Source organism: Vanacampus margaritifer, chromosome 15 (assembly GCF_051991255.1).
Source record: "Vanacampus margaritifer isolate UIUO_Vmar chromosome 15, RoL_Vmar_1.0, whole genome shotgun sequence".
In the NCBI taxonomy this organism is placed as follows: domain Eukaryota; kingdom Metazoa; phylum Chordata; class Actinopteri; order Syngnathiformes; family Syngnathidae; genus Vanacampus; species Vanacampus margaritifer.
In genome coordinates this window covers 19,204,440-19,230,123 of record NC_135446.1, presented here as the reverse complement: position 1 = coordinate 19,230,123, position 25,684 = coordinate 19,204,440, and the positions used below count along the sequence as shown (strand labels likewise).

The 25,684-nt window shown below is 40.0% G+C and overlaps 2 protein-coding genes across 4 annotated transcripts in view; one reads left to right on the top strand and one right to left on the bottom strand.

The window, feature by feature from the left end:
- The window catches only part of mtpn (myotrophin), a 111,824-nt gene that overhangs the window by 38,390 nt on the left and 47,750 nt on the right, over positions 1–25,684 (bottom strand). For both annotated transcript variants that reach the window (XM_077545534.1, XM_077545535.1), the window contains one exon: positions 20,522–20,670. The gene's annotated coding sequence lies outside the window, so the exon portion shown is untranslated. The remainder of the gene's footprint in view (positions 1–20,521; positions 20,671–25,684) is intronic.
- The window catches only part of chrm2a (cholinergic receptor, muscarinic 2a), a 50,721-nt gene continuing 47,924 nt past the window's right edge, over positions 22,888–25,684 (top strand). For both annotated transcript variants that reach the window (XM_077545519.1, XM_077545518.1), the window contains exon 1: positions 22,888–23,054. The gene's annotated coding sequence lies outside the window, so the exon portion shown is untranslated. The remainder of the gene's footprint in view (positions 23,055–25,684) is intronic.

Genomic DNA, 25,684 nt, shown 5'->3' with positions numbered 1-25,684 from the left:
TAAACAGCTTAGACAAACATCTTCATTAATTTATGACTCAATAGAGAAGCCTCCCCAACATGCAACAAAAAAGCATAATCTTTTTTATTTTATCACCAAAACTACAATACTTTGTTTTTTCCAATGCCTACCATGCTTGCATAGTGACTTGACGTTCTTTTAAATGCCCCCAAGGCAGATCTCTTTTTTGAACACGTGTTTGCTACAAAGCATCTAATTGGAACACAATGATGAGATGCTGAGACTTTTATGAACCGTCATCACATTCAAGTTTTTCCCCCCCCTGCTGACTTGTGTTTTTTTGAAAATTCAGCCCCCGAAGCCAGTCTCACCCAGCAGCATGAAATTTGGTGGCTGTGACCATCATCATGTTTCAACCTATGACAAAGTCTCAAAAAGCCATGTCCAAAACCGCACAGAAAGTCTGCAGTTTTGGTTTGAAGCGCTCCTTTTAGGGTTTATCACAACGGATCCTTGCCACTTACAATTTTCTAATAAATTCAGCACCCGTAGCTACTTACACAAAGCTACATGGAATTTGGTGGACATGAGCTTAAAGAAGCAACGCTTGAAAAGACACAGGATCTCTGCCATTTTGTTTTTATGCAGCCATTTTAGGGCCACTTTTTCCACCAGTCCTCAGAGTCCTTTACAGACAGATTCGTCCAAGAGATTTTGCCACATCGCTAACAAATTGGTATACTAGACAGACGTACATGATGGGTTAATTCTTAACCTTTCCAAGAGACAAACGTGTGACCCTCCAAAAACAAAAAATGGTGGCCTCCTTCCATGGCTAATATTGAATTTCCTGGCGACAGACATCCACTTCCTGCCAGGAACAGTTACTGCTGCAATAAAAAAAAAAACACCCTCACCATTCTTGTCTTTTTTGCTGCACGTCCCAAAAGGTCCCTATGAGGGCTATTTGGGAAATGTTTGCAGAAAGCCTGATTTAATGGATGCTGTCTGCTTTACGAGAGAAAAACGACAGAGGAATAAAAGTTGTTGCTTATAAAAGTCAAAGTGTCTCCTTATAGTCTTTATTAGCCCAAACAGGAAAAGGATGTTCACTTTCCAGTATTAAAGATGAGCGTGGAAATAAGTCACATTGGAGCTCCAGTGAATAATAATTAGACCTTCTTCCACAAATCAAATGCTACTATTTCTCACAATTCAACCAAAACTTTGACTGCGGTATGCTGTGACCGCTAATAAGTCCCAAGTGTCCCACTAAAATTGGGAAAAAGCTATCAGAGTGTCAACGGCGTAAACAACGTCGGCCGCATGCTCATTTCTAAGCATTAACAAGTGGAGCATCGTTAAAGGTGCTGCGGTTCAATCAGACCCGTCCGCAACGGCTTTGCATCCGCGGCAAGAAAACGCAGCTAGCTGCGGCAAAGCTAATTAAGGTTCCTGCTCGCTCGCCTTCAACATTCTGCTCCGACAATGAGAGTCAACTCTGGGAAAAGTCGTTGCTGAGACGTAGACTGCATTGTCATGATAATTGAAACTTTCCAAGTTAACTGAACCCATTTTTCTTTTCCAATATTTATCCAACTAAAAACTCTCAGATTCAATAAATTGAGGGATTTTACCTGCCGTAAAATAATGTATAAAGCCCATCATGAAGTTTGACCAATTAACATGCAAATCAAAAAAAAAAAGGGAAAGTGAGTACAAATAAAGAGGAAGAAATATTTTCTCCAAATCTAAATACAGAACAAAACAAAAGAACAATGTATTTCAATTCAAGGTGTCAGTTTGTGGAACAATGTGGATTATAAAACTAAATCATCTCATTCCATTGGTATTTAAAATTTTATTTTTATAAAAGCTCAATTACTGGAAAAATATAGCACAAGGTGTCTTGCTCTTGAATCATTTTGTTTGTTACCATGATAGCATATTGACTGCTTAGTTGATTATTATTACTATTGTTATTTTTTCCTTTTTATTTTATTTATTTGTTTTTCTTTTTTTGATCAGGGGCGGATACCACAAGTTTTACTATTTTCTGTCCCCTTTCATTTCTTTTTTTAAAGAATAAAATAAAAAAAAAATTCGAATTGAATTTTTTCCTCACAAGGATTGCCACTTCAATGAGGAAAAAGAGAACAATGAACATCAAGACCCATTTCATGTTTTATGGTTATTGCTGGTATTTATTTATTTTTTATTCATTTTGTACATTGTATTTCGATACGTAACTCTCCGCAGGGCTGCCATGTTGTGTTATTGTTGTTTTGTTGCCGTGTCCCCGCTTTAGGTGCCACTTGCTGACTCAGCAGGGAGCCCACGAAAGGTGAGCCTCGCTTTGCTTCAAACATTGCACACCGTTTAAGGTCGACTAAGCAGCAGGGGAGCTTTGCAGATAGCCCAGGGAGGAGGAGAAGGATGAAGACGAAGAAAATCTAAGCAGCGTTTAAAAGATTTAAGGGAAATTTCATGTAACTTTAGGAATCTTTAGTGTGCAGGTACGCTAGCGCTGCCTTGGATAAAGAAAAAAAAAGTGAGCCCACGAGGATGCATGGAGATGAATCTACCATGTTTACATCGATATATATACAAAGCCATGAAAAGCAGAGCACCCCACAGTTTAAACTCGTCACGAGACCACCCAAAAATAGGACATGTCAAGATTTGGGAAAGCCTGTTTCATTGATAAACATTTAATTTGGTCAGCACGTTTATCATGGATATAACCACAAACAAGTCTCAAGAAGCTTCAAAGACACAGGAAATGTGCCATTTTCTTTTGAGGTGGTCACTTCCAGGGATCCTTGCTGTCTTTGGATTCAAACGAAAATCAGCTCCTGAAGCCAGTTTCACTTAGCAACATGAAATTTGGTAGGTGAGGTCTACTTTGAGTAGACCCACAAAAAAAGTCTCAAGACGCCATGGCCAGAAGGAACCAGGGAGTCTGCCATTTTGGTGTGAAGCAAATATTACAAGGGTCCTGTCAGACGTTTTTTTTTTCTTCCTTTTCTTTTATCAGATTGCTACCAAATTTTAAGCAAAATTGTATTGGATATCAGTTCTGGTCATTGTGCATGGGCGGACCACGGCTGTGAAGTAAAACACAAGCCACCAACAAAGGGCACAATATCACACATTTAGCTGCGGAATCCATTTTCACGTTGCAACGGAAGCCATGCCGATTTTCTTCATTTGGACCAATTCTAGGAGTCTCTCTGAACTTCACTTAAAGAGTTTTCTTTCTGATTTCTACTGGGGTTCAGTACCTCCAACAAGGCACAATAATGGCTCAGTCAATTAATTGATAGTTAGGAAATTCTGTCATCTGATCGGAATCAAATTGTTGACAGAATCATCAGTTCTCTGCTCTGCAAAGAGGAGTTCAGAACATTCATGAATTGAGAATTTTCCTCACAGTCGACCTAATACTTGTCGGCACAGTGTACTGTCACATCCGTAGTCTCAGGTAGCAATATGCTCGTTTGAGACAGAAATGCTTGCGGCATCAGTGTCTCCTCAGCCAAGACACAGAAAAATGTTAAAAAAAAACATTTGAATATAAATATTTCAAAAGCTTTAATTCTCCTTTTGTCGCCGGGACGGATAAAACGGAATCGCTTCCGAATGGTGTTGCTAGGCAACCGCCACCCGCCTGTCCGTCACGGTCCACACACACAGAACGGGTGATGAGCAAGTGTGCGAGACCCACAACCACAACGGCGAGACAGCGCTGACGCTAACTGACAAACAGACAGAATAATATTAATAATAATCATAATAATGAACACTTATATAAGATTGTACTGATGGACAAGTGATATGCGTGCGACCCGCCGCACGCACCCCTTTACCTTATTCTTCCGTACACCGCCCGGCAATAAAACCTTCAAAGGCGGCAATCAAGCAATCATGAATTATTCAGTTACCAAACAATGCGCACATAATCATTTAATGAGTTCTCGCTCGCTCTTAGGTGAGCCAAACCTCCTATTTCCGAAGAAAATTGGGCAGTTTGTCTTTGAACATCCGCTCTCCTCCGCGGCTGGAACGTTATTGTTTTTTTATTTAATAGAAAAAAAGCGCAGGAATCCATCAAAAGAGCGATGAGATTAGAAGGATAAACAATGTACATCCGGCACAATCTACTTTTAATATGCTCAAAAGCAGCAAGTAGACGGCAGCCTTATTTTCCAGGTTGCATTTCTGTTTGTGTCTCAGCCGCACACACGAAAAACAACAGGCTTGGAAACAAAAGTAAAAGTTTGATTGACAAGGAACTGACACGTACATCCTTGCATCTGCCACTTTCGTGCTTTATGGCGAATCATCAAAGTTTGCTGTCATGTTTCACCCACACGTGTTGACAATAACTCAAAATTCACACCATCTTGCCTCATCCACCTGTCTGGCACACGCGGTCAAAGTTTGGTAGCAATCAGACAAAAATCAAGGCTTTGTATTTCAAGGACAGCAGCAAAATGAGCCATAAATTGCAGCTTCAAACCAAAATGGCACTTTTCTGTGCATCTATTTGAGATACACACACACCAAATGTCACGTTAATAAGTCCAATTGTATTGAGAAGCCGTATTTTTAAGCTTGGTAAATCTCTCACTTTGTGGAGTGATTTGAGTTTTGTGTACTATGATGAGTCATCAAACTGACTCTACATGGTTCAGATTTGGTAGTTATAGCACCAAATCTTAGGATGAGTTTGTGTTTGAACGACCCCTGGAAATAGGCAAAATGGGGCTAAAATGGCTGCTTCAAGTCAAAATAGTGGCATTCCAATGTAGTTTTGGGCATGTATTTGAGACTTTTTTTTTTTGCGGGTCTACTGATTGATGATGAATGATCCCACAATAAAAAAAAAAAATAATAATAATAATTAAAAAAATAAAATATATATATATATATATATATATATATATATAGGAGTCATCCAACTTTGAAAAACCATTGAAACTTGCAGACATGAGTCTAACGTGAAAATGTCTTTTTGGACATGTCTTCTAGGGAAAAATTTTTGTGGGTCTACTCATGATTGACACAAAAAAAAAAACAGGAGAACTCCATCTTTGAATATCCATTGAGAATGGCAAAAACTAGTCAAACATGAAAATGGCAGAATTTTTTGTGGGTCTACTCATGATTGACAAAACTAAACTAACAGCAGACTTCCATCTTTGAAAAGCCATTGAGAATGGCAAAAATGAGTCTAATGTGAAAATGGCAGAATTTCTCTGTCTTTTTGGAGCTTGGCTTCGTGAGACTATTTTGTGGGTCTACTCATGATTGACACAAAAAAAAAACAGGAGAACTCCATCTTTGAAAAGCCATTGAGAACGGCAAAAATGAGTCTAATGTGAAAATGGCAGAATTTCTCTGTCTTTTTGGAGCTTGGCTTCGTGAGACTATTTTGTGGGTCTACTCATGATAATCAAGCTTACAAAGTTTCATGTCTCTAAGTCTAACTGGCTTCAAAGGCAAAGCAAAATAGAGTCCAATAATCGTCATTGCATTTTGAGTGGATGTCCTATTGTGCTGCTGGACTAGAGACTTCCTACATACAGGAAATGGTTTCAGGCTGTCAGGTAAGGTAACGGTATAAAATTTGCCGAATGTGACTTTCCAGAGATGGCACATTCCAGGGTGCACGCCCACCAGGCACCCTCGGCGGTTGGCGGAATGCGGGGTGTGCCCGTGGGGGCCGGGGAGGGCGTCCACTTGGATCTATTGCTTCCATAATGCAGTGTGACACTGCACAATTGGTTTCCCTCCCAAGCTTCCAACCACCACTTCTTTCCAATTCTGCTACTCCTTGCCGTCTTTGACGTTTGGCATTTTAAGGACGGGCAGTGAAGCAGCATGTGGCTGATGGCACCGAGGCTGCCTCCCAAGAAACGTTGAACAATTGTTTGTGGTCACGAGGTGTTGTCTACTACAGTATATGATGCGAGTCTACAAATATGATTTTTGATATTGATTGATATTAGTTTTTATAAAATTTGGCAAAATATATCAAATATCAGAATCGTCATTGGCCTTAAAAAAAACCTCCATATCGGTGGGCCCTATTAAAGTTTCTGGTCCCCTACGTCACCGAGCAGAATTTCTCCAGCACCCCCTCGTGCACTTCCTGTAGCTTAACACCTCTAGTGTTCATTAGCGCTGTGCAGCAGCGTGTCACGGCTTCTATTTACTAATTAGCAGCGAGCGACAATAGCTTAGTGGCACAAGAGAGAGGACAAACAACATCAATCTTTTCACCTGCGTCTCGAGTTCTAAGCGCGATCTCGCCGGAACACGTTGTTTGTTTACCGACGCGCTGCCCCCGATGCAGGGGGAAAGTTTCGAATTTTCTTCTCCCGGAGTTGAGGCGACGCTCTGACTGCGGCGGGGGCCGGCGGGAACGCAGATAAAAGTGGCACCGCCTTGTGTACGGATATAAATATTAAAAAGCCGCTTCCTACCCTGCAAGGTGGAATTGAACAACGCGAGGGGTGCTTTTTGCCCCCGAGCGAGGACGGAGTATCACGGTAGGATCATGAATACTAAAACAAAACAAAAACGTTTTTTTGCTCATTCTGGCGTGTAAAAGTGGCCTGAGATTAAAGATATGTTTTTCACTTCAATCGACTGCAAAAATTCAATTAAAAAAATAAATAAAACAAATCCTTTATTTATCCAGGCAAAGAGGCTGACATTATTCTTTCACAAACTAAAAAGTGGCATCCAAAATCACGCTACTATAATTTCCCATTTTATCATCAAGAATAGAATAGAATAGAAGAAAAGCAATCAGTCGATTAAACATATAACAAAGACAGTTAAATGTTGTTTGTTTAAATCAAACACACAGCTTTGCATTCAACTAGCTTAATGCTAACAAACAATGGAACGCGTCATCAACAGGCTAACAAATAGCACCGATAGTTGTGGCGTTATCACGCTTTTTGAGCAACGGATATTTGAACACTTTTGCTCACTTCACTTTCACTTTTGTGAAATGGTGAAACAAACAAACACACAAACACAAATGGTGCATCAACTCATAGACAATTTAACAATAATCAGTATTTTCCGTCTGGGAAAATCGAGTAATATTACTCCTGTTTTCTTTGTTTGTATGTTAATGACTGTATTATACTGCACTCTGGTGACAAGAAAGGGCCAGAAGGACTCGCAAAAAATTATGATCCACAAATTCTATTATATGGATAATATGTTTAATAAACAATATTAGAGAGCTATTTTACATGTGAGGTGGTCAACTAGGATAATTAAACATTTTTACCGGATTTTTTCAATGTGATTTAAAAAAAAAAAATAGTAAGAGATCCCACCGATAGATATTTTTCTTCTTTTAACATTAGCTAATGTGCCCACTTGGCTCATTTCCAAACCCATCAGCTTCTGCTTTTGCAATGGTAATACAGTATTTGCCTTTGATGGAATATGCCGTTTTATCCCGGCACAGGCTTGTAATGCTGCCAGTCCGCCAGTCTTTCCTCAGCAAAAGCGTCCACTGAGGCGGAGGAAAAGGACGAGCACACTTGGCCTGCTGTGTGGAGTGTTTCTATAAAGCACTATTGAGCACCTTCTCGCTATCACCTCTTTCATTCGCCGCACTCCTCTCAAAGCGCGTCTTGGCACACGTCGGCAATATGGCCGCCCACACTCGAGCAAAATGGCGTCATTCATTTGGAGCCGCGGCAGGAATTCATTTAAGTGGAAGTGAGATCAATGGAGGTCGCCGACTGCTCGCCGCAAAACCAATGTTCTCATTTGCACTCGTGTGATAAAATCAGGCACACCGGCCCCTATTTAATGAGATTGCATCAGTATAAATTTGACTTAAATTGTCGAGGAAGTTAATTATAATGCTCGTAGCAATTGGTGGTAAACGGTAGCTAATATTTTGACTGTGTCATATGATGAACAAAGCCAAGGGTTTAACCCCAAAAATGTGTATTGTTGAAGTTTACCCTAAAACTGAACACATAAAAAATCCACTTTATTTATTTAAAACAACCACATAAATTAATAGTTAAGTCAGCTAGCTTAATGCTAACACATAATGAGAAACGTCATTGACCAGCTACTGTACTTTTGCCTGTACAGTGGTTACTGGCCGATTGGGCTGATTGGCCGATTATTTTCCCCTTATCGATGAAACCCGAAGTTCCCAACGCCGTAAAAGTACCCTGGATGCGCCATTTTGCTTGCGTGGCATTAGCAACTAGCAAGTGTGTAGCGTATGTTGTTCTGGTTATTTTGTTGTCACTAAGGGTCCGTTAAGCTGTTAAATGAAACAGCACTTGGAGTTAACTGTAAAGCTGAACACACAACGTTAAAAATTACAGCCACTGTATATTTAAATACAAAACCTGCTTCGTTTTTAAAACATCGCTAGCCTAGCGCTAAGAGAGGACGCATGCAGGACGCCATGGATGCACGGCACCACACTGCCCCCAAGAGGCCAAAACGCACAGTAACAGTCAGTATTTGTTCTTACTGTTTTTTCAGTTGCTATTATTTTAGTTCATTCTATTCTCATTTCACTTTCTTATTGTTTTTGTCATATTTAAAGTTGATATTTCAAGGATTCAGACTCTTATCAAAATTCAAGGACGCAAACATCCAAGGATTTTTTTTTTTGTCTTAACACACATTTCCACGTGAACATGGCACGAAATACAATCCTTGAGGTCCCAGGTTAGCCCAGTAAGTCTCAAGACTTTTGAAAATAACATATATTATATATATATAATATAATATATAAAATATATAAAATAATGCTTTACAGCATTATTATCTAATTTTATGCATTATATATATTTTTAAATAATAAATAAATATCGGTTATCTGTATTTTTTTCTGCCAAAAATCCGTATCGGCATCGACCTAAAAAAATGCACATCGGTCGGGCTATTGTGTGTCCATCAGTTGGCATGCAAATAAAGCTGCTGTTAACGCATTGTTATGACTGATAAAACAGGACGACGCACACACAAACACACACACTAGCCTTATCTTTGTTCCTCCTCCAAAATGGTGTCAATCCCACACTCCCCCCTTCCACTTCTACGCTCCCCATCCCCGCCATCCTTTCTCCATTTGTCATCGTTCAACGCGCCTTATCTACCGAACCAGCGTTGGCATCCGCCAGCAAAGAGGCTCCTCCTCCTCCCCCTCCTCCTAAAACGACGTGTTCTCGTGTTCCCTCTAGTACATACCGATAAAGTGCCGCCCATGCCGGCCTTTATCACCCGCCGTGCGCGCCTTCACAGAGTCTGACGTGATGATGCCTTTCAGGCGCTCCTATCGCCTCCACTTACTTCAGGACTTGAGCAACGGCGTGTCAACAAAGACGACTTGGCCACGACTAAAGCTGAACTTCCAAACTTTACTCGAGCAGGAGCACAGGATATTAACAAAGCGCTTGCAGCCAATAATGTTAGCAGATTAGCATCAATGAAGCTTATGAGGCTATTTGGCAGCGATAACGCATCAGATTGACCCAAAGATTTTATTGTGTGGGTCAAAGAGTAGCGCCGAGATTTAATATGGAGTTGGTGCACCACCTCTCACTCGCGCCGTTCAAAAAATAATAATCCATGAAATTGAAAAACCAACATGCTTTTAAAAAAATTAATAAATGCAAATATCATTGATCTGGCGCACCCCCTGAATGGCTCTTTGGCACCCCTTATGTTACACAAACAAAAAAAATTACTAGCTGGCGTTAAATTTAAATTTTGAATATAGAATGGAGTAAAAACTTTATGACAAATGACATCATAATTAATGGATGTGAAATAATTAGACAATGATTATTGAATGATTATACAAATTCAATGTCAGTCCCATTGAAAATGAATGGGGAAAAGTGGATATTTAACGTTAAATTGTGCAAATACTGTAAGTAATGTGGTATCAGACGATAAATACCCCGCAAGACGTGAATTTTTGAAGCAAGTTGAAATTTGAATGGTGTCAATCAAAAGTATTATGTGGGAGTTGCAACACGGCAAAAACGTGTGGAGAATAAAAATACAAATAACATATGTGGGAATGCTGATTTTATTATTCCAGTTTGCCATCACACTCTTGGATGACATGAATGGCTTTTCCTGTACCCCCATGAATGTGTTGTTATTATCAAACCACCTTTCCATTACACTTTTAATCCTGTGCACACCCTGGAGGGCACTAGCGTACTCCTTTCATTTTGTAAAAAGAAAAACACATGGGAGGGGGGGAAAAAAAAACATATTACAAATGTGTAATTATTACACCAGAAAGCTTTTAATCTTGTGCATCCGTGGATGGCTCCCGTGTTCCAATTTTTGTTTTGCGAAGATAATAACAATTCAGAAAAAAACGAAAAAAAAGACTCATTATTATACCAGCTTACTATTACATTTTTTGTACACACCTTTAAAACAAAATTACACAAGAGAAAAAAAAATACAAGAAAGTTCTAATAACCTTGCACACCCCTTGTGTGTACCCTTCTAAATTTTGCATAAAAAAAATAAAAAATTAAAAAAATACATATAAAAATTGTAATCCAGCCCACCCTCTTTTTGTTTCATAAATGATGCAATTTTTTTTTGTAATTTCCTGCTTAATTCTGATGACAACGGCTTCCAGTTGGCCTTTTTGTTTGATATTACCGAAGGTCCCAACTGTCTGCTTGTATTCATGAGCAACGGAGGCGCGCACGTTAAATCAATGATGTGGGACCCTGACAATTCCATTACTGCTTTTCCTCGCCCGACCATCATTCCCCGCTCGATGCCTCCCACACTGGCTTCGCCACATTTTCCTTTGTCTCGGCTTTGGCGCAAAACAATAGAGTACGCTGGCGCCTCTCATTTTCATCCCGACCGCAGTCTTTGCCGTGCATATTTTTGCTGTCAGAGCGCCGTTGACACGCGAGTCCTTCCTCTCTGTCTGCATTAGCTGGTAACTTGGCTGAAGTGGCTCATCAATTAACTGCCAGCGCCAAACGAGCGCTAAATGTTTTTGACCTCCATCTGCCGTCCAGGGAAAGGAAAGCGGTGAAAAAATATTAGCCCCCAGAATTCCCAGTCACTCCAAGACTTCTTATGAATAACCGTTTACGTTTCTAGTCGCTCGGGATTTAGGTCTTTGGATTTAATATTGGTATTAGCATTTATGAATATTTATCGGCTAGAAAAGCAAACTCTCACAAGGATTTTCAACATTTCATGGCGATAAAGGACAGAAACGTCGGGAATGGACAAAATTCACACATTCCAATAATTTCACTCACTCACTCAAACTGAAAATAAGGACGAAATCTTGCATGACAACTTTGAAGCTGACTACTTTCCGTGTCTTTATTTCTTAGGTAGAAAATCGTATCCTAAATGCAATGCTCAGTAAAGCTCTGAATATAGCTCTGATACATTTTTTCAAAACTTTTTTAGTACTGCTAAGCATTTATTTAGCAGTGTGACCTATGTTTGAACCACGTGGGTTGGGGTCATCTGTGAAGAGAGAGCGCGAGAAGCTGCAGTTGCAAAACAGGAACATTTTGCGGTTCAACTGTTGAACTTTGACTGACACTTTCAGCGCTGAAGAAAAACGTCCACGTTATTGTCCGCGCAATGACTCATATCTGGCATGATTGTCACGTTGCTGCTGCTTCCCCAAACACTTTAGAGCATCAATAAGCTAAGATATGTAACCAGGGAATATCCAATAAAAAGAGGAGGTTTGGCGGAGTGTGCTCCAGAACGGGTAGGAGATTGTAATCTGTGCGCATCTCTGTCTGTTCTCCTCGCGAGCAAAGATAATCTAAGTCTCTTGTCTTCATTCCCTGTCTGTTGTTTATTAAATGTTCAAGGTTGACTGAACTGATTTTTTGGGGGGGAAAGTTAAATTGAAATAAATATAGAACATAGAATAGAATATATTCCCGTTCAAGCCATACTGTAGCATTCCGGGTGTATCTGACGAGCACTTTATGGGACATTTGTGGCTCGTTACGGAGCCTATGTAATGCAAATGAAGGCATTTTTGATTAAAAGGTGCAAATAAAGCATTTACAACGGGAACAAGGTCACAGCATTCCTGCCTGAAATGACACATCTGTTGCGACAGATTGCTCCCAGAGTCTTCGCAAGCGGACGCCCTACAACGCCGCCGCCGCTGTATCAGTGCCATCTTTCCCACCAGAGAGATTACAAAGAACAGCCTGAGGCGGGATCGATGGGGGCCGCTTACCATTCCCATGTCCTCATATTTTGCAGAGCAAATTATCAAGAAAAGACATCCCGATTGGATGTATGGAATATCGACCCACGTGCTAACATATTGCTAACGTGTTTACATGCTGTGAGTGCACTAGATGTGTTTGTGTTATGGGCTGTCCCTTGACGCTTGTTTGTTTGTTTAATGGAATTCCGCAGGATTCTGTTGCCGTGCGAAGGGAAACATCAATAGCACAACAGATTGGCCTCTTCGCTACAGTACACCGACTGTATTAACACACACATACACACATGCACACCAACATACTCGATGACACAAAGTGAAGCCCAAAATGATCATTTTTTTAAGCTAATTGGACTTTGAATAAATCATTTAGCAGGGATTAAATGAGACAACTATGTAGAATGTATGCATTGTATTATGTATTGTGTGTATTGTATTTTACTATAATTGGAATTACCGGTAAATTACTTCATAAGATATTGTGAATAAAATCAAATGATGAATTTATCCCAATACATTGTGGTCTGTTCTAAAAGTTCACCAGTTGTGGGACACCGACTTGCTATGAGAAGAATTTAAAATGTTCTATTCAAATATTTGTTTCAAAATGGAACAGATTGTGTTGAATGAAAGAAAGTAGCATAAATGGACCCAAGTCAAAATCCACAATTTAGTGAATCCGCAATAAGTGAACCGCAAAGTAGTGAGAGACGACTGTACCAACATGTATATATTTTCTTGACGCTGTTTGCTATGCACGTGTGCGCTCCTGCCATGTTTTATCGGCTGTCACAAGTGAGCAGATGCCGCACGCTGAGGTCGTCGCAGTTAATGTTCTAATGCATTCATGTGATGTCGTAACGCCCCCCCCCCCCTCTTCTTCCTCCCCTTTGCATGACAAGCGCTGACCCACAGGCAATGTGTGATATGAAAATATGAACATATTCCCACCTTCGCGAGTAATTGAATCATTTCAAATTCTGTTGTGTCTGACCCGAAGTGTGACTTAATGGTGCGCAACCAACCCGTAAGACATTGATATTCCTTAATGCTAACATGTATACAGTGGTACTAATAAAAATGCTAAACACAGAAGGAAGGCATGTACATGTTTAAATGCTACATTTGACATTTTGCGTCACTAGCGTAATTGTTGAGTTAAATTAATACCAATAAAGTAGGTAGGCAATATATATGTCCTGCTTTGTTTTGTTTTTTTTGGTACTTGGCTGTGAAAGTTCGAGCTAGCCAAAATATTTGCTTAGCTATACAAAACAATCCAGTTAGTCTGATTTGCTATTCATTTAACAGAAATAAACCCAAAACATAATTAGACTTTATGGAAAGTTTATTGTGAGTTATGACATCAACACAAGTGTTAGCTTGAAGTATCAGATTAGTTTAGTGGCTTCAACAAGATAGCATTGTTGATTTGATTCAGCCCGTTTTGGGGTTTTTCATGATAGGCTACAAAAAGATCTATAAACCACAGCACATGGACAATGTATGGAAAGAATTACATTAAAACCAGATTCTACAGCTGTTGATTAGTAAGATTTATTTGCTGATTCCATAGAAACACTCATCAAAACAACACATTTCTATTAACTAAAATATACGGACAACGTTTTTGGACTTATGATATCAACACCAAATAAAGCTAGCTATTGTATTAGCTTAGCCGCTACTAGACAATGGCTGTGTCCCAATGTTTTTTTTTTGCATTTTTGTATTGGATAACATTAGTTCCACTCTAAATGAATGGAGGGTACTTTCAGATAACACTTTTCCATATAAATTACAACTTGCTTCAAAAATTCAAGCCTCCCGGGTTCAAGTGTTCTTTTTATTAATTTATCTTTCAACTACAATTAATACTTTTTTCACAGCATTTATCTTTTAGCTTTACTTCATAAGCATTCAGCTTGGCATTCAGCTTTCAGCATCCCCACACAATTTCTGCAGAAATTGCACTTAGTCTAGTTATCTTAGCATATGCTAGAAAATGGAGGCTGGTTGCGTGTTTTTGTTAAGCAGAACAAAAACAAACGGCTCGATAGCATTTCTGTTACTTTGCCGAATCAGCTAGGTCTAATTTCTGGAGCAGTACACTGGGGTTTCATTACAAAAGAGTAAATATGAAGTAAACTAAAAGTAGAGGGCATAATGTTGCTCATTATTGCTTTTTTCTTGTTACACATGAGAGGAAAACACAGGCGAGTGTTGATTAATTAAGCTAACGCCGCTATGACATGTTCAATTTCACACAACGTGTTAATCTTGCATGAGGGGATTCATAAATCAAAACGTTAACACTTTAAACCCCTCTCCTCCATTAATAAAAGAATGCTGGATTCTGCAGTTAATGTCTCCGTGGCTTGTTGTTATCTTTTTTTTACATAACAAATACAGGAATCGATGCAGTCAATGACTGCTCGCAAATGAAGGGAGAAATTTTAATCAGGCAAGAAGCCGTGAACATTCTACATGGCCTCTTGGTAACGTCACATTTTTATTATCATCGCCGCAGCGAGACCAAGCGAGAGAACAACAAGACAAAAGCAATCAAGTGTAGCTGCGCTCCAGTCGCTTCGCGTAACCTTGAATGCCAGAAGAGTGATGAAATGCACCGAGCTGATGTACTGAAACGTGATTAGTTGCATCATGCTGGTTTTTCTTGGGGGTGAAAAGAGATTAATAGGGATTTCAGACATCAAAGTCTTTTTTCTATTGATTATGATATATATTAAGTAAAGGATTTTGAAGTTTTTTTGAAAAGTTACAAATAAATACAGATGTCATTTTGAGGGCTCATTTCATCAATAAAGCTTGGCATGTGTTACCACATAGAAACCACAAAGAAACACAAGCTATTTGCTCATTTTGTCAATGAAGTTCAGCACAGTGATGACTGAAACACTGGCAAAGTCACCATGGAAAAAAAAAATGGCTGGATCAAAAAGCACTCGTGTCATTGAAGTTCAGTATGTGTTTGAAGTAGCATAGCATAGTTTAAATCCTCAAGTTACAATGTGGAAGTGTTGTTGCGATACCAGCGGATACGTTACCACATACCGACCACAACGTTTTAAATTGCACAATTTGTCAATTCATCAGTCAAATTTTGGACAAAGAGGGCCTCTCAAACTTTGCGCTAACTTTTCAAGCGTAGCTCATCGATGCAAGCTTTCTGCTCGAGCGAGTGGCTAAACATTTCTTTTAAAAGCGCCGCCAGGAAAGTTAGTGCTAATTGTGAGAGAAATTATGAATATTTCAAGCACTTCTAATGAACGTCTTACTTTGGTGCGCCACTTAATGGCCTCTCATTTATGGATGAGCGGTCAAAAGGTTAAGACCGGTCGGGCGCGAGCGATTGGGATAACGCCGTAACTCTCCGAGCGAGTTAATTGGCAGCGGCGGCTGTTGTCTCCTGATACGCTTTCGACACACTTTCTGTCTTTCTGTTCCGCTCTCACCTTAACGTCACACAAACGGCGCACTGCGACGATCCTCATAAAAGCGCCAACGCTAGCCCTTAATGAGCTTGGTGCGGCACTGCTTATATCAACGCATAAAAAGGTCGTAAATGCTTACGGGAGCTAATGTGTGCTTACGTTGCAATCCGCTCGCACACTGTATAAAGTCTAGCGGTCAATATGCAAGTAACACGATTTTTACTGGCCACGCAACGATATTTAGGTTAAGATTTATCATTTGTTGGTAGCGGCGAGGTCAAGACACACACCCGACTCAAATGTTTCGTGAGGATACATCCCGCCTGGCCATCATTGGAAGCAGGATATCACACTAGATTGCTTGAACCATCTATGCTGAAGAGAATTTGGTGCGCTCACTAGTCGACTTGTGGCTGTTGTCGCGGTATGTTGTGTGATTTCTTTCTTATTGCAATCCCTTCATACTAACTACTGTATGTCATGCAAACAAAAAAGGTGGTCAGACGAATACATGCAATATGAATACACATGTATAACGGAACGTATGGTGTTCCACAGGGTTCACTTCTGAGGCCTCTGCTGTTTTCATTGCATCTGCTGCCCCTGGGTTCCAGCTTTAACACTTTCAACGCCAAAAACAATTAATGACGTATACTACGTGTTTTTTCTCAATGGGCATTAGTGCAACTTGATGCGCCAGCAGATGGCAGCATTGTATGTCTTTTCAATGGGCTCCCGGTACTATGAAATTACAATGAAACATGACATATCTGATGAAATAGAACGTTTTCAAGGATGACGTGAATGATCAAAGCCTTTGTCACATTAAATCTAATTCACAGAGCGTCACTAAGCAAAAAATCTTAGTGTCAATGTCATTGTTGTGCAGAAAATTTATCTTTTCACAAAAAGCTTGTTTTCTCTTTATCTTTTCAATTTTCGCTCAATCTCATTCAAATGACCTATTTTCAAATGGTGATTACTAAAGAACGGAATAAGGTAGACAGGTAGACCCATCCATTCTTTCATTAGAAAAAAAGTAACGCGATGTTTATGTAGTCATAGCACACAAATTTCTCTGTTTGTTTTGAGGTAAAATGCTCCAAATCGTCGGGTTTTGTCGGGGTTGTTTTTTGGATAACGTGTGGCAGTAAAAGAGTTTTAAGCACCACTTGAGCCATGATGGCCCATTTTTCCACTCATATATTTTACATCAGGAAAATGATGTTAGCTTGCATTTTCAACTTTATCAATTTGCTTTGAAAAAAAAGTAGGTAATTTATATAAATAGTAGGTAAGGTTGTTTTGTTTTTTTTCAATAAAGAAGGGTTCGTCGAGTGCATATAGAAAACTGATAAGATTAAGAACCACTTAGTTGGAAACTACTGTAGGTAAGGTAAATATTTTACCTTAAGGTTACGTCAGCGCTAATACGGCAATAAACGCATGCCATATTTCATTGGGAAAATAAGCAATTTAAGACGATACGTTTGTATTTCTTTGTGGTTGCTTTCCAACACTCCCGCAAATGTAATCCCGAAGTTTGCTGACAAAATGATTGATTTAAGATGATGCATGTGCCTCTTCGCTGTTACCACGCATTTTTTTTAATGTCCATTTGATAGAGGGCAAGATCCCGATTGGCCTGAATACAATATTCCGAGCGATGACCGCCACCTGCTGTTACGGAGGCTCACTTCCTTTCTTGCAGAATTATTTTCACCCAACTTTCATCCTTGTTGACCAGCTAACACCTTGGCATGAGGGCACCTTGCCATATGCCAGATGGACAGAATCCCCATGAGGGAGCTGTTTTCCCATCTTGCGTCCTTACTCCATCTGTTTGAAGGAGGTCAACACTTCCTGCTGTAACATTCTTGCAAAATCTTAATAAAAATGTACAAAAAATAAATTGCTTATTTTTCAGATTAAGTATGGCATTGTGATTGAAATTGTTTTAGCATAGCAAAACTTAAAAAAAAAAATACACGCCTTAGCCTGGTAACTACGAAGAGATACAGATGTCTCTGATTAAATCTCTCATTTTTGACAATATAAAGTCTGGCATTAAGTTTATAGGCGCCTTAAGATGATAACTACTAAGAAGTAATTTGCCATTGATGATGATCAGATATTTACTTTATTTTGTAATGTAGAATTTGCATTGATGAGGAAATTCTGAATCCATGAAACTTGTTTTTAGGGGGAAGTCGGTGATTAGTGCACCCGTCATAAATCACACTGTTTGTGCTCATCTCACGGGGCGATTAAACTCCCTGTTGTAATAACCACAACCGATAAAATTAGCACGGAGCAATAAATACGACACGAAGAGCTTGACCGGCTCTCCCTGATTTTCTAATTGATTGCGCAGAATAATTTCCCCGCTCAAATTTACTGCGTAATTAGCAGGAAAAAAAAGGGGATCTCGACCGGTCTGCGTTGCCGCCAGGCCTTTCTTAAGATTCTCATTCCCGGGTGGTGATTTAATGCGAGCGAGCTGGTTGCAGTTTGTCAATTTGACTGCCATGGACTGCATTGGTCGCCTTGGCTGAGGTCATAAAAAGTGAGCCATTAGCCACATTTTTGGGGAAATACATAGCGTGTGCAATGCGCATCACAACTTAGCATACAAAACAAAGAGGAAACTTATCCACCAGCTAGCTAGCCTTGTTATCTTAGCTTGCTAGCAATGGATAAGAACTAGGCTTTCATGTAGTATCACATGAGCATTTGATAAAAGCAAGATTATTTTAGAGCATGCTCCAATCGAGTGGCTAATTTCAGTGGAAAAAGTACGTGATCAGCATATGCCGATCAATAACTTTCATTGCCGATCACAAAAACTGATCACCCACAGCTAGTGCGTAGTAGCCTGCAACCAACTAGAGAGCAGCTAATGTGCTATCTAGTCCAACTACGTGTGAATCTTGATTGTTTTGACACTCCACATATAAGAAGTAGCAGTTGTGCTAGCTTCATAGCATTTGCATTTCAAGCTAACAACAGCATAGCATCATTTTACAGATAATACATTTACTTTGGAGCAAAAAAAGGTGTGTCTATTTATTTATTTTTGATGGATTAACCATGAATATGTATGTACACAGTATGGTAGCTAATATAGCATATTAACAGATAATAGTTCAGCTGTTCAAGTACATTTGCTTACATTCGGGATCATTTTGACAACCCACCACCGTCATAACCACACTGTTTATCACGTTTTAAAAGTGAAAATGAATTAAAACCGTGAACAAAATTATAATCCAAGATGGCTGTTTATCTTTTTCCAGCGTCTGCATTGATGTTAGTTTAGATCTCATCCACAGAAGGTTTGGGGCCTTTTTGTTCAAGTTTATAACTCATTCAATGAAAATAGTAATCATTTTTCTTACTGGAGAATGCTTTTCAATGGACACACAAAATGGCCACCTAGCGTTTTGCTGCAATTTTCCATTTTACGGTTGACAAATGAATAACTTTGGCTGACCCAAATGCTCTTGTCAGCGTATGCTTGCTTATTGTGTATAAAAAAAAATAAATAAAAAATTTCAAAAGACTTCCAAGTTCTATTTGCTTGCTTCATTTTGAACACAAAGGCTGTCGGCTTTGCATAGATTTGTCTTTTTAATCTGCGTATTCCCACTTTGGGCTGCAGGTGGCGGAAGGTCAAATTGCCTCTTATTGTGCTTTGATATCAAAACATCTGCGCCCAATAGAAGTCGGCCAAATGCACACATTCTCCTCAGCGGGGGGGGGGCGAAAAGGACGGACTATCTTCCGCCGTGAATAAAAGAACAGGACGCGGGGACTAGCCGCGGCTAGCAGCTGTTAGCGCTCTTGTGTGGAGTGTTTTGATGCATGCGCATCTGAATAACAAAACAAGATAAGAGCCGCGGGGATGTGTCAGCGTTAATGACATATTCATGTGTGACGCGCACCTTTTGCCGGACCGTTTTGATGCTTTGTCCCGCCACGACGCCTAATGACATCACTTCACTTAATTGCCCGCAATTAAGACACTCAAATAAAGTAAAGGGAAATGCTAATCAACTCATTTGGTGACATGGAAACTGTTGAAAAAGGACAGCAATTAACCCACGGGACACTTACCTGAAATATACATATCAAATATCCATTATATTTTGGGGGTTTACCCCCTTTTGTATTGAAATAATTAGATTAAGCTTCAACACAATAAGGTTAAAAAGCCTCAACATTGCATTTTTAATCTTGTAAAGAATGTACAGTATATAGTTAGACATAAAGGTATCTGTTACATATAACACCGCAAAGTCGATTGGAGCAGGCCTATTGCGTTATGCATAATTAGTTATCTTGAAGTTAAAGTCGGGTCACCCGTTTCTGAAGGCACCACGATATTATTATTTCATTAATTTGATTAGTTTGCACTCATCACTTCAGTCGCGAGGCATGCTTGCGGAAAACAGTAAAAGCAGTAACACTTTGCTGCATGCTTTGAATGGCTAAAAAGTAGCGCCCTCCGGTGGACACAAAAAAATAACCTGTAGAGTAGTCCAAATGAAAAAGATGACCGAAAGATTGCATTATCGGAACGTAAAATAATTAAAATGAGAATCATCTTATTGGACAAGTATGTAGATCGAGACATATTCTTTGTTTTTACATATTTGTTCAATAAAAATGATTCTGATCCGGATTAGTAAATGCTCCAATATTATCGGGTTAAAAATGGCATTTTCAGCCGTTTTAATCTCAAATACCTCATGCTGCTTTTCCAGACATTTCATTACCATCCTGGTAAATTTCCATTTTAATTAGACATAGAGGAAAGGAAAAAGGCAAATACCTGCTTCTGCGTGCATGTCACAAGCGCTTCCGCAGCACTTTGGAGAACGCTGAAGTGGTCCGCTTGCCATTAGTCCAAATAGGAAGACGAATGGCTCGACAAATAGGAGCAAACAGCGCCGGCTCCTTTTCGGTCGTTGCAGTTCCAAACTGCAGGGAAAAAATACAGAATTAGCATACACACTCCAAATATTTTTGACAAAAAAAACCACGATAAAACAAACAAGATATTTTTGTGTTGTTTTAATGAGCTTGTATAATTATCCCATATGTTAAGATGAAGCGTGACCAAAACTTGGCAGAAAAACAGCCTCCCCATTCTCGCAATGTTTATGCTTTCTGTCCATCTGAGAATGAGCGATGGAAAAAAAGTATGGAGTAAAATTAAATTCAATCAGCACGTGAATACTGACAATACAACATATCTTCTTTATCCTCTGCAAAGAACAACTTATAATACTGTAATTTATTGATTCACTTCAAGTTGTGAAGTTCTTTTTTCCGTTTGTCTTCATGACTGTATTATACTGCTCCCCAGTGTCCAAGTCACGCACAGCAGGCTGTCGCGATGAATTAATCATTATGCACTGTTTAATTCTTTACATTGCATTTAAATAGAACATTAGAATGTAAATTAATGTTAATTAGAATGTAAATTTGAAATGTTGAACTTTATATAATTATATTAAAAATATTAATATTTAAAAAAAACATGCACTGAAAAGTAATTGCAATATTAAAGTCAGAGCTCAAACTAATAATCAATGCGACTTTCCGACATTAAGTACTTCAGTAATAACGTTATAATTGATTTTATTTGGTATTTTCTACATACACAATGATGCACTTCAGGAAAAAATAACAAACAAAATAAAACCAATGGTACTGACAATGCACAATACAAACAAACATGGAACTAGCAACCTCATTCCCCTCAGTGGAAGTCAGTAAACATTCATATTTTGGTGTCAGATTAAAGAAAATAAAACTGTTGGCGCATGTATTGTCGTTAATAAAGTTGTGATGAAGGAATTGGGGATTATTTATTTTTTCGAGGGGGGGGGGGGGTGATGTGGGGGGACGCACAGACGCACACAGCAAGCGAGGCGAGTTGTTTTCTGATTGTTTTCATTTTGGATTAGGTGCAGCCAACGCATCCAATCTGCTGTAAACAATTTAGCGCAAACTTCCTCCTGATTAAAGACTATTCGTCTCCCACACGTGGGTGGACCACCCGCGCTCCCCCAACACCGCCTCCTCCTACCCAAGTCTACCTCCCCGCGATTGGATTTAGGCGCTGAATACTGATGTGCACACTCAAGATTGTTAGTAAACTTGTGGAAGAGGATGAGACTGCCATCCAAAAGGTGACCTCATCAGAAATGCACTCACGGGCCATTTCATTAGGTACAACCTGCATTTTCCAATGAGATCTAGTGCAAAAAGAAAAACAAACCCATAGTGATGCCATTTAAATGGGATTCTCCATGTTTGATTTACACTAAGTAGATTCCTTTACTGTTTTTTTCCCCCTTTTATATATATTTTTTTTCTGAGAGAGCTCAGTATTGTTTATTTGGTAATCTTACCGATTCAATATGTCATCATCGCTCTGTTTTTTTGTGTGTGTGCATGCATATGTGTGTGTGTGTGTGAGTTTGTGCTCATTAATTCACCTGAACTCTATTAAAAATTATATACCCTTCACCTAAACCAAAGACTTCAGAATCCCGCTACAGTCGTGAAGTTGTCAGGAGACCCGAGGGAGAGCCGCGGCAGCGCCGGGGCTCAAACCCCGGGCCCCGGGGGCCACCGGCTGGAGAGCAAACCCAGAACCCAGGACCCTGGAGTGCCCCCCCCCAACATGGCCAGCGCCCCAAGCCCAACGCAGCAGAATGGGACACGGCAGGCCCGCCAGGAAACCCCCCCTCCGCCCACGACCCATTTTTCATTCAAACAAGACGTTCTTGTTAGAACAAAAAGGTTTCTCGTTAGAACGAGAACGTTTCTTAATCGGAGGAGAAAGTTTCTCATCAGGATGAGATTTCAAAATAAAGACACGTATTACACATCCAAAACTGTGGGCATGAAGTTGCTTGCCAATTCACAATCTATCAATCGAAAAGTCACAAATGTGATCTCATCTCTTCTTTTGTACTGGATGTCATTGTACAGGGGTACCTAATCAAGTGTCCACTTTGAAATACTGTCAAACGATGGTTTATTCTTTGGATGAACGTCAAATAAAGAGCGCCATCACTATCCCCCCCACCACCATTTTTTCCATTTCTCTCTTTCTTACTCTCTCTCTTTTCTCCCACACTCACGCACCTCCCCCAGTTCCTTGTGCACAGCCAAGGCGCCGCTCGCCTCCACAAGCATGCGCGCACACATGCGGGCAGCGCGGCGCGATGAAGCGGAGCGACACAAGCAGCAGCAGCAGCAGCAGCAGCAGCACAGGAGGAGAATCACTCCACCACCACCAGCACCAGCACCAGCACCGTGCACGCAGCGTGACGAAAGCGTGAGGGCAGGTAAGATGCCACTTTTTTTTTTTTGTGTGTGTCTTAAGCGTACCACCTCAACTGCATTGCAGCACGACAAGGGATTCGAACCCTTCCACCCAAAAACGTCCAAGGCAAACATTTGGACTGTTTTGTGACGTAGGAAATGTGCCAAATGTGCGTAGCAGAGGAGGAGAATTGCTTTGCTTCTTCTCGTGCCAAATTGCGCACGCAAAACGCCTCGCGCATCCAAAAACCAACATTTTCAATTATTCTTTTAAAGAATGAACCCAATCAAAAACTCATACTCACTCATCACACATTCAAGTTTACGCATTATTTCATTGAATTCAAATACTAATCCAGTTGCAGTCTTTTTATTTGAATTGGTTCAAGACGCAACAAAGCGTATTCTCATGTCGTGCTTTGAACGCAGTTGGTGGTGCGTACGTGACAACTGGAAGTGCGTGGAGCATGACTGCGCGTCTTCCTTGTGGCTGAGCGTCCGTGCGCCCAGCGTGCGTGCGTAAAAGCGCAGAGCCAAAAGGTGCGCACCGAGTGGATTTTGCATGCAAATAAGACGTGCAAAGGGATCCAAGCTGTGGTTTAACTAAAGGAGGTTTAGCCGGTTGGCTGAAAGAAACTGGTTACTGGTTTGTAAATGGGTCATTTGTGGTTGTTAGCAGGAGGTTTATGATTTGTGTGTGAAGAGTTAGAAAGGGATAAGTCGGTCTCTCTATTGAGATATAATCAAGGTTGTGCAATTGTATGTTTTGGTATGCTATGTTGGCAGAATTGCATGGAAAAATTGCTGCGATGCTAAATTGGCACCTAAGTGGCATAAATCAACCCAATAAATGGACAAAAATGCATTATTGTAATAATTAAAGGGGCCACCTCTTGTCTTACCGTGACCTGTAGACTGTTGTACAGTGGTGCTTTGAGATACGATTTTCAGTCGATTTTTTTTTCAGCTCAAGATACGAGTGATATATTGACTCAACTCCTGTCCAAAAATCCTGTTAATTAAATTTCCTGTTAAATTGAACATAAATTATATATTTATAGCAACCACATAGTGTCCGCTAACTTAATGCTAAGACATAATGGGAAATGTCATAGGCAAGGCTAGCGATTAGCATTTATGCGCCGGTGCTGTAACATGCAATGGATATTTGAACACAAACCGTGCAATGCATGCAGAGAAACAATATTGCAATCAAAGGCATGTCTATTCTTTATCCTCTGCAAAGAACAGCTAACATTGTTGCATCTTGCTGACTGATACATCTTTGTTATACTGCCTCCTGGTGGCCGAGAAACGCACATCAGTCATTTGATTTTGAAGAAAAACCACCGCACCCAAGGCAAAACAAGCAATTAGAAACAGAATGCATGACTGACAAGATGTCAATCATTTGCAATGCACTTTGCCCCCCCCCCCCCCCCCAAAAAAAACAAAAAGAAACAGCCCGAGTCATTTGTTACCGGGTAGATTAATATCTATATTTGACGGCTTGTTACATTTCAATAGAAAACCCATTTTGCAGCAGGAGATCAAAGCAGAGGGCCTCCCTCGGGGAACATAAAGCACGTTGCAATCACAATGTACGGAGTGAGGGCAGGGAGACAGGAAGTGTCTTCAGGTGTGATTAAAAGCCTCCTCCTTAATAAAAACACACACACATGGCGTATGACTGATTGCTAATGGTGTCTCCTTGTTGTTGTCAGCGCGGCTCGAGCAAACCCAACATCCTGCGCTTGACAGTGCACCGATGTGTTCCGCTGTGATTAAATGCCTCCTCTTTAATACAACGCGCACACACATTGCCTATGAGTGATTGCTAATGGCATCAATTGACTATCAAGTGCATCCGTCCTGTGTCGGGGAGTCGGGGCGCACCTCGAGCCAAGCCGACAACAAGGAGACACCATTAGCAATCAGTCATACGCCAGGTGCGTGTGTGTTTTATTTAGGAAGAGGCTTTTAATCACACCCCCAGACACTTTCTGCCTCCTAATCTTTTTTTGATCTATTCTAATGCTTGTCACTCATTGGAGTTTCAGTGGCAAACATTGCAGAACTTGAGAAAAGTCATACAAAATAAATGAATTTGTTAATAGTTTTTACCATAGCAAAAAAAGTAACAATGTTGCGGACGTTTGTTACTTACGCTAAAGGTCCGACCTCAAAGTGAGATACTCCCGACTAAGATGCTAACTATTACAAAAGTTTGTGTCCAACTACATGCTTCAGTATTTATGTTTTAAAGTGCATTGGCCCCGCCCTCACTACTTCGCGGTTCACTTAATCGCAGATTTTTATTTGGGTCCATTTATAGCTGCTATTTTTGTAATATCTGAGTAAATATAAACCGCTCTTTCTTTCATTCAACCCAATCGATTACATTTTTTAAACAATATATAGAATATTTGTTAAATTAAGTAACGTGTTTTTTGTCTTCTTTTAATTCTTCTTAGCAAGTCAGTGTCATTGGTGAGCTATTTTTTAGAAACAGATCCTTACTCTCCTCATAACACCCCCCAGGAACACTGTAGGTACAGTTAGTTTCAAAATGAGAAAAAATAATAATGTTTTTGCCCCTCTGTTGGAAAAAGGTAAAACATTTAAAACTCTTTGGTTTTTTTTCATGTGATTT